Genomic DNA, 10,880 nt, shown 5'->3' on the forward strand with positions numbered 1-10,880 from the left:
ACAGTCTGCTTACATGAACCCGAAAACGAACTAGAGACTTACGGGTTAGCAGTCCAGCTCTCTACTGCAAGGCCACTCCCTCCCTATTAATTATTATACGTAATACTAAATTAGGGGTCACCCATTTAAGACGCCCACACGGGGGCTCGGAAAAAAAAATCGAAAAAAAAAAGGTATCTACATATAGCAATATTCAATGAATTGTTACACGGTTGATTTTGTTCGCTCTTTTGTTAAGTTCGTTAAGTTATTTGTGTTATCGTTATTTTGTACTTTCTATATGTATGGGTGGTTAATAATATTTATTTTTACCCGCTAGTATACAAACAACCTAATCGCTTTAATAGATACATATTAAAGAAAGTTTAAAGTTCACTGTATAAAGTATAAATTAGGGTTTAAAGTTTAAAGTTCAATGTATAAAGTATAAAAGCACACATTTATTAACAACGATTGGCAACACAAAACAAGTTTTAACGCATAATGGCAAACGTAAACACTCTCAGTAGTTAGTGAATATATTTTTTAATTTAAATTTTAGCGTAAAATACATTTGAAACGTTTATCAGCACCTTATATCTATGAGATAATAACTTTAGAATTACATTGATGTTTAACTACTTCTTATGAGTATTGTAAAACTCGCATCCCATAAGGGTGATTCTACCAACAAATGTCCAAATGTAAATCGTTGCACAAACGTCCCATTTATGTGACACTAGCAATACAACAAAAACTTGAATATTTACATTAAAAAAGTTATTTCTGATGAAGCACACATGTTATTGACAATTCGGCCATCAATATTATTTATATATATCAGAAGACATTATACATATGTAAAAAAGCTACCAACACATCAATTGTTTGAGCAAATGGTGCTTCCTCCGTGTCGAAAAACTAGATCATTTCATTGATATCAAGTTTGCAATACAATGCTTTCGTACCATTATAAATTATATCTAGTATAGAGTATAAAAAAGTAGATCTATATACTATGTGCACATTAGAATTAAAACGAGGTATGATAGTTTAATTCACACAAATCACCTTTGGTTACTTCCTAGTGTTTTTGTAATTATTATCATCTGGTATTTAGATTGATGCACCTTTGAAAAAAAACAATATTTGAACATACTTTTTACAATTGTGCTACATGATATTGAAACAAATATGTTAAATAATAAATACATTAAAACGATTATAATTACAAGCCTTTATAAGTGCACTAAAAAGAAGAAACGAATACAATTTTTATTAAATATAAAATGTTTTTTTTTAAATATATAATATATCTGCGGTTACTTTAAATATGACAAAAATACTTTCTTTAAATATATTAATGCACTGCTATTTATATCACTATAAATACAAGCGTGGGCCGCTTGTTTAAATACTTATTATGCATGTTCATCTAAACCTGCTCTTGCTGCCTACCCTTCCTCGAGTGGGGAAGTATCAAGAGAGGAATTATATAAAGAAAATAAATAAAAAAAAGAGCTACATAATCTATTTGAGGTTTATGTATTTAAATAAATAAAACTTTGTACATTAGAAACGGCTGATAGTATTATGTTTTGTTTACTTAGATGAAATGGACTATACATTTTATCGGGTCTTTTATTAGAAGTTAATATTCTACGTGTGTATAGCATTTCACCTGTTTTACTATCTCAATGCTTGAAACCGTAATGTAAACTGTTAGTTGACTGAACTTGTTTTGTTTACCGTCGTAAAAATGTAAGCTCATGAACCTTGTGTGCAAGTTTTCTACTCACTTGCCTCTTGATGTGTATATACTTGCTTCTTCTATCTTAAAAAATGTCACCCAAACTGATGTCTATAAGTTCATACTATGTAGATTTGTTTTAAGCCTATATGCATTGATATATATTGATTACATTCATCCAAATAATAGTATTTTAATGAAAATAATCATTTCTGCTTGGAGGGTGTTTTAGTACTAATTATTTAATTTTAAAGATAGCTCGTACATTGCTGCTAAAAAGGATTGCGCCACGCCATTAACATCAATATAAAATATTAGACTAAATAGTTCAACTCATTAAAATCATTAGCTTTAAAATACACTCAATTATATCTGGACAAAGCAAAAAAAAAAATGAGAGGTATGATCAGAATTATCACCCGGCAATAGTCATAAACATTTTACTTTTAGTATTTGTTTTGTGCCAAATGTTGACTAGCTTAGATGGCAATGTTGTGGCTTAAGATTAAAATCTGAAAAAAAAAAAATATATAAAAAACATTAAATCTCAAAATGTGATAGAGACAAAAGACAATTGAAGTGGAAACAATATTATATAAAAACATTAATAATGTTTGTATCTATATTCACGTAATTGTTATGTAGAATTACAATGTTTGTATGATGAAAAAAAACACGTTGTTAAAAAATACATTTCTTTCACTATCTTTTAGTTTTAGTTACTTCCCATTAGTAATGGGAAACAACCTAAATATGTGAATATGTGAATCAAAATTGTGTGGGAATTTTTTATTATCAAACTGAATATGACATTTAATGTATAAAATGACAGTAAGAGTAAAATTTTAAATTATATATATGAAATTATATCCAAAGTATATGTTTCATGGAGATTAGATTTAACAAGTTACAAAGTTTCACTGGGAAAACTGAAAGCGTAATTAAAAGATATAGACTAATACAAGACAATTGAACACTTCGGTTGAACAGTGCTATTGTAATTTCTTTTTTTTTGGGTGCTTGAATATGCTTTTTGTATTTATTTATTTATTTATTTATTTATTTTTTAATTTATTTTTTAAATGAAAAATGGAGATTTTTTTGTTGTTGTTTTTTTAATTTATTTTTTAAATGAAAAATGGAAATAGTTTATTTAGGGACAAGCACTTGCTACAAATGAAAACGAAAGGTTTTGCAAATGTACATAATGAATATTTACACGATGTCATGTATATAATTATAAAAAAAATTGCAAAGGATGACAGTAAAAGGGTGAAGGTAAAATGAAAGTGTCAGAAGTCTGGGTGGGGAGTGGAAAGGAATTTTCCAGAGAGGGTCAATGGGACAGTGAAGCATTTTCTATGTAGGGAAACAAATTAAGTCGACTAGTTGAAAGAGTGTTTATTTATGTACTGTCGATTGAGTTTTCAAAAGGTTGATGTGTGAAAGATGAGAGGAAAGAAACAGGATTTAGAATTTTAAATAAGTAATGAATAGATATTCGAAATTGATGTTGGGGTGAGTGGTTGAAGTCTACGTGGCCCAGCGGTAGAATACGTGATTGTAGACCAAACAACCATGAGTTTGAATCCCAGGTTGCAGACCGATTAGAGAATGAATTACTTTATCAAAACAAAAAGTTGTAGCATGGTACAAGATGTCATTTTTTTTTCTCCTTTTTTGCCTCAGACATGTAATTTACAGCGTCAGTTGTGTGTGTTCGTTTTAGTATTACAGTTTTCATCACCGGCTTGTGAGGACTGATACAGATTTACAATAGTAATATTTCTTTCTTACTTGTAGCCTACTTTCATTCATTTAAGATAGTTAACTTATACATAGATCTAGTACAAAAAGTCTAAATATAAAAAAAAAATTAAAAAAAATAAAAAAAAATAAAAAAAACACCTGAAGCTGAAAATGCAAATGTGTAATTAAATGATGATTCAATGGATTTTTTTTCCTAGGCGTGGTGGGCTGAGTGGACGGGGGATCATTTTAATTCTCTTCCAGTATATACTAATTATGATTTGTTTTGATGACAGGAACAAAAAAAACAACAAACAATCATTCGATGAGTGATCGCTGGTCTTTCAATCGTTATATACTTATCATTTTAGTTTTTTAAAATATAAAATGAATTAAATTAATAATATTTATTACAAAGAACTGATATATATATGAAGGGCTCAGTGGAAAAAGTACTTAAGTGTATTTTGAGAGTTTTGAGAAAAATGAGTGCAAAGTTTTTAAATTGAAGCTGAAGTACCAAAACAGCTGATGTATAGTATTCGAATTAAGCTACTTCGGTACTTTTTCCATGGCCCAAATTTACAGGGTTGGTTAAGGGCAGGTATTCACATAATATACCGGTCTTAACTCATTTTTGAAAAAATGTAACTTAAGTACTTTTTCCACTGAGCCCTTCATATATATATTAGTATTTGTCATATAAATCATATAAGTTGTAAAAAATAATCATATTTAATCACGTTTATTGAAAGTTATCTTGTATTATCTCTAAATACATTGATATGTGAAAAAAACGACAGTTATTCCCCTTATCCTCTTTTTTTAAATTTTTTTTTTCTTTTAGCTTTTGTAGATCGAGTATATTATAATGAAATTGCATATCTTTATCTACATATTTTAAAATGTTAAACAATTCAAACATGTGTATGTATCAATTTTGAAATTATTGTGCTTATAAAATAATAGATATGCATTAAATAGCATAGATACTGGTTTAAGTAATTATACTATTTGTAGTTAGTTGAACGGTCATTTAGATATTGTTGAATCACGCAATTGCACTCTTTTTAGTTCATTTTTGTTATCAATAATGTTAGTCTTAAAAACCGTCTTACAAGAAGACAATAAGAAACGACTCTGTGTGTGTGTGTTCGTGTATGAATTCCGTTTTTCTCTCCAAAATACGTTCATGTGCCTTTTTTACCTTCTCATATATACGAAGTATAGAGAAAGTCTTGTAATCGTGCCAAATAAATCGAGATTTTTGCATCGACATTTTACACCTCGCTGAATCTGAAAAAAACATAGTTTTGCGATCTTGTCCGTACGTCTCTGTGTGTGTATGTGTGTGTGTGTGTGTGTGTGTGTGTGTGTGTGTGTCTGTCTGTCTGTAAACACGATAACTTTTTTTTTTTAAAAAAAACGTCCTATAAATGGGACGCTAGCAAAGAGCGGCCCAATTTAAATTAATTGCAAAAAAAAAATAATCACGAAATGTGGCTATTCACTCGAAAATTAGGACTGTAATGATGCATTTTATTTAGTGTGCACTAGTTAGTCTAATCTATATATATAAAGCAAAGTGGTCGGGTGCCCGATAGGGCACTTCCCGGCGCCGCAGGGGCGTCAAATTTGGCACGATGGTGCCTTGGGGCGATAGAACACGAGGGCCGGTGACGGTTTGCCGAAAAGTCTACCGACAGGGGGTCAAAACTGACCTCGACTGACGGGCGCCTTATATGGGCTATATTACGAAAAAAAATTTCCTCCGACGACCCCCCTTGAAAATTTGTGAGGTGGTAGGAGAACGCCTTGGGGTGTCACAAAAAACTCGGCATATCTGGGAAAACTTCGTAAAGCGGTCAAAACTGACCAGTTGTATTTCCCTATATAATCTTTGTATTTTATGGGAAAAACAGAGGGTCATTTCAACGCAGACTTTAGGGTACTTAAACTCAGTATATCTGACTAATGTTTTGCATGCTTCTAGGTCAATGGCTTGACCTTTAGGGAAAACTGTCGGTTACACTCAAAGCCCTCGACGAGGGCTAAAAAGTGACCGCGAGTGAAATTCTCTTTATATGAGCTCTATTACGAAAAAAAATTTCCTCTGACGACCCCCCTTGATATTTTGTGAGGTGGTAGAAGAACACCTAGGGGTGTCACAAAAAACTCGGCATATCTGGGAAAACTTCGTAAAGCGGTCAAAACTGACCAGTTGTATTTCCCTATATAATCTTTGTATTTTATGGGAAAAACAGAGGGTCATTTCAACGCAGACTTTAGGGTACTTAAGCTCAATATATCTGGCTAATTGTTTGCATGCTCTTAGGTCAATGGCTTGACCTTTAGGGAAAACTGTCGGTTTAACTCAAAGCCCTCGACGAGGGCTAAAAAGTGACCGCGAGTGAAATTCTCTTCATATGAGCTCTATTACGAAAAAAAATTTCCTCCGACGACCCCCCTTGATATTTTGTGAGGTGGTAGAAGAACACCTAGGGGTGTCACAAAAAACTCGGCATATCTGGGAAAACTTCGTAAAGCGGTCAAAACTGACCAGTTGTATTTCCCTATATAATCTTTGTATTTTATGGGAAAAACAGAGGGTCATTTCAACGCAGACTTTAGGGTACTTAAGCTCATTATATCTGGCTAATTTTTTGCATACTCTTAGGTCAATGGCTTGACCTTTAGGGAAAACTGCCGGTTTCACTCAAAGCCCTCGACGAGGGCTAAAAAGTGACCGCGAGTGAAATTCTCTTTATATGAGCTCTATTACGAAAAAAAATTTCCTCCGACGACCCCCCTTGAAATTTTGTGAGGTGGTAGGAGAACGCCTTGGGGTGTCACAAAAAACTCGGCATATCTGGGAAAACTTCGTAAAGGGGTCAAAACTGACCAGTCGTATTTCCCTATATAATCTTTGTATTTTATGGGAAAAACAGAGGGTCATTTCAACGCAGGCTTTAGGGTACTTAAACTCAGTATATCTGTCTTTTTTATTTGCATACTCTTAGGTCAATGGCTTGACCTTTAGGGAAAACTGTCGGTTTCACTCAAAGCCCTCGACGAGGGCTAAAAAGTGACCGCGAGTGAAATTCTCTTTATATGAGCTCTATTACGAAAAAAAATTTCCTCCGACGACCCCCCTTGAAATTTTGTGAGGTGGTAGGAGAACGCCTTGGGGTGTCACAAAAAACTCGGCATATCTGGGAAAACTTCGTAAAGCGGTCAAAACGGACCAGTTGTATTTCCCTATATAATCTTTGTATTTTATGGAAAAAAACAGGGTAATTTCAACACAATTTTTACGTTACTTAACCTCTGTACTTCATGCTAATGTTTTGCATACACTTCTATAGATGACTAGGCCGTATGGAAAAACTGTTGGTCAGACTCAAAGCCCTCGACCAGTGCTAAAAGATGACCGCGAGCGAAATTCTCCTTATATGAGATATATATAAATAATTTGACGATCGATCCCGTTAATATTATTTGAGGTCGTAGACCGACCCTGGAGGGTAACAAAAAAACTTTAATCCCGTCGGAAAAAGCTATTGTAGTCGTTAAATATGTTTATATATCGTATTTTCTTATATAATCATAATAACTGTTTGTTTAAAAAAAAAAGTAAACACAGAGATACGTCATTCGGTTAATTTCCAAGGGAGGTAACCTTTTTAAATAATTATTTTTCAAATAATTGTATACTATTTTAAACAGAAACAGAAAACGACAAAGTATAGCATTTGTTTTAGATAAAAATAAGTTATTAATTAAGCTACGTATCATAATTAAATAAAAAATTAATTTTAAAAGTCAATGTAATATAAATTATGAGATATACTGTTCATGGAACCTCTGTAGTTCTATTTCCATCTTAGTTATAAATTGCGTACTTTCGAACACTTTCTCCGAAAGCTGATGTTAAAGAGCATAGGCCTACAACATCTTCTCTAAAATTAGCATTACTGTTTACATTTAAGCACTCCACGCCTCATCCATCACCTAATAATTACTATTCAAATTATCAAATGTTTTTGAAAACCTAAGCGAAGCTAGGCAGTATGCCTAGTACGTTCATAAGATGATGTCGCATAAATATGTTAACTCTACTTGGACCGTCCAGTGTTTCTTCCAGACTTTTTCCTACGGGGGGGGGGGGGGGGGCTCTTGATATTTTCGGGGGGAGAAGGCGGACTAGATTTTTATGGGGGAAGGGGGGTGGACACTGATACAATTATCCTAATTTATAAAAGGCCATGTGCGCTCTTCTCTCTCTCTCTCTCTTTCTCTGTCCGCAAAAAATTTTCGCCGGACATCACGTCAGAATCGGCAGCGATATATCGAGAACTTTTTACGGACTTTTGTTGAAAATAATATGTTAGATGTTTTAAATGTATAACCACAATTTTACTTAAAGAAGAAAAATAAAAATTAAAGGCGTATTCGAATGTAGAGAAACAGTATTATTTATGCAACCGGAAAAGCATTAATACATGTGAAAAAGAACGCATAAAACTGTGACGTCGCTATTGCTTATACATTAACTAATGACGTCATCTGCTGTGTTTTGAATAAAAAGAAATGAACTATTTCATTCAAATTTGATTTAGATCTACGTACACTATGAAATGTATACAATACAGTTTTTCCGGCCTAAACTCATAAAATTTATTTTATTTATTTGGATTCTAGATCTAGAGATTCTAGATCTAGACTAAATCTAAATCTACGCAATAACTAGATCTATATTCTATAATCTAGACGTAGACGCTAAGATCTAGATTTAGACTCTAACTTCTCTAAAATCTATTCCAAAAATAAATTTCTATATTAGGACTAAACTATTTCAAGACTTATTTATTTTATACAAAATCTTTGTTATGAACTGGCTAATTTGGGATAAAAAAATAATTTGAAAGAATAGGCATATTCGTGTAAGTTAAGATTTTAAAATACGTGTTTCATTCTCCGTATTTTATAAGGTGCCTAAATAGCGGAGATGTTAGTGTACACTAAACCACGCAGGTGGTGCGGGTTCGAGACACAGCAAGTCAACTTGGTTAATGTATTCTTTTTTATTATGCTCGGGCTAAACTTAAAAAAAAAATTCTTTTAGGAATCTAGATCTAGATCTAGATTCTAGATTGTCGGGTGTCCGATAGGGCACTTCCCGGCGCCGCAGGCGCTTCAAATTTGGCATGATCTTGCCTTGGTGCGACAGAACACGGGGGCCGGTTGGCCGAAAAGTCTACGATGTGGGGGTCAAAACTGACCTCGACTGACCGGTACCTTATATGAGCTATAAATCGAAAAAAAATGTCCACGGAGGAACCTCTTCATAACTCTTGAGGTCGTAGACCGACCTTCGGGCGAATTAATTAAGCATTCAAATTCTCAATGTTTTCGAAAGCCTAAGCGAAGCTGGGCAGCATGCCTAGTCTATATATATAAAGCAAAGTGGTCAAGTGCCCGATAGGGCACTTCCCGGCGCCGCAGGCGCGTCAAATTTGGCACGATGGTGCCTTCGGGCAATAGAACACGAAGGCCGGTGACGGTTGGCCGAAAAGTCTACGGAGAAGGGGTCAAAACTGACCTCGACTGACCGGCGCCTTATATGGGCTATATTACGAAAAAAAATTTCCTCCGACGACCCCCCTTGAAATTTTGTGAGGTGGTAGGAGAACACCTTGGGGTGTCACAAAAAACTCGCCATGTCCGGGAAAAATCGGGAAATGGGTCAAAACTGACCAGTCGTATTTCCCTATATAATCTTTGTATTTTATGGGAAAAACAGAGGGTCATTTCAAAACGGATTTTAGGGCACTTACCCTGTTTACATCTGGCTAATTTTTGGCATGTTTATAGGTAAATGGCTTGACCGTAGGGCAGACCTGTCGGTCTTACTCAAAGCCCTCGACGAGGGCTAAAAAGTGACCGCGAGTGAAATTCTCTTTATATGAGCTCTATTACGAAAAAAAATTTCCTCCGACGACCCCCCTTGATATTTTGTGAGGTGGTAGGAGAACACCTTGGGGTGTCACAAAAAACTCGCCATGTCCGGGAAAAATCGGGAAATGGGTCAAAACTGACCAGTCGAATTTCCCTATATAATCTTTGTATTTTATGGGGAAAACAGAGGGTCATTTCAAAACGGATTTTAGGGCACTTACCCTATTTACATCTGGCTAAGTTTTGGCATGCTTATAGGTAAATGGCTTGGCCGTAGGGCGGATCTGTCGGTTTGACTCAAAGCACTCGACGAGGGCTAAAAAGTGACCGCGAGTGAAATTCTCTTTATATGAGCTCTATTACGAAAAAAAATTTCCTCCGACGACCCCCCTTGAAATTTTGTGAGGTGGTAGGAGAACACCTTGGGGTGTCACAAAAAACTCGCCATGTCCGGGAAAAATCGGGAAACGGGTCAAAACTGACCAGTCGTATTTCCCTATATAATCTTTGTATTTTATGGGAAAAACAGAGGGTCATTTCAACGCAGACTTTAGGGTACTTAAGCTCAGTATATCTGGCTAATTTTTTGCATGCTCCTAGGTCAATGGCTTGACCTTTAGGGAAAACTGTCGGTTACACTCAAAGCCCTCGACGAGGGCTAAAAAGTGACCGCGAGTGAAATTCTCTTTATATGAGCTCTATTACGAAAAAATTTTTCCTCCGACGACCCCCCTTGATATTTTGTGAGGTGGTAGAAGAACACCTAGGGGTGTCACAAAAAACTCAGCATATCTGGGAAAACTTCGTAAAGCGGTCAAAACTGACCAGTTGTATTTCCCTATATAATCTTTGTATTTTATGGGAAAAACAGAGGGTCATTTCAAAACGGATTTTAGGGCACTTACCCTGTTTACATCTGGCTAATTTTTGGCATGTTTATAGGTAAATGGCTTGACCGTAGGGCAGACCTGTCGGTCTTACTCAAAGCCCTCGACGAGGGCTAAAAAGTGACCGCGAGTGAAATTCTCTTTATATGAGCTCTATTACGAAAAAAAATTTCCTCCGACGACCCCCCTTGAAATTTTGTGAGGTGGTAGGAGAACACCTTGGGGTGTCACAAAAAACTCGCCATGTCCGGGAAAAATCGGGAAATGGGTCAAAACTGACCAGTCGAATTTCCCTATATAATCTTTGTATTTTATGGGGAAAACAGAGGGTCATTTCAAAACGGATTTTAGGGCACTTACCCTATTTACATCTGGCTAAGTTTTGGCATGCTTATAGGTAAATGGCTTGGCCGTAGGGCGGATCTGTCGGTTTGACTCAAAGCACTCGACAAGGGCTAAAAAGTGACCGCGAGTGAAATTCTCTTTATATGAGCTCTATTACGAAAAAAAATTTCCTCCGACGACCCCCCTTGAAATTTTGTGAGGTGGTAGGAGAA

The sequence above is a fragment of the Physella acuta genome, unplaced genomic scaffold, assembly GCF_028476545.2.
Source record: "Physella acuta isolate Inbredline_101_S28 unplaced genomic scaffold, ASM2847654v3 ptg001772l, whole genome shotgun sequence".
Taxonomy (NCBI): domain Eukaryota; kingdom Metazoa; phylum Mollusca; class Gastropoda; family Physidae; genus Physella; species Physella acuta.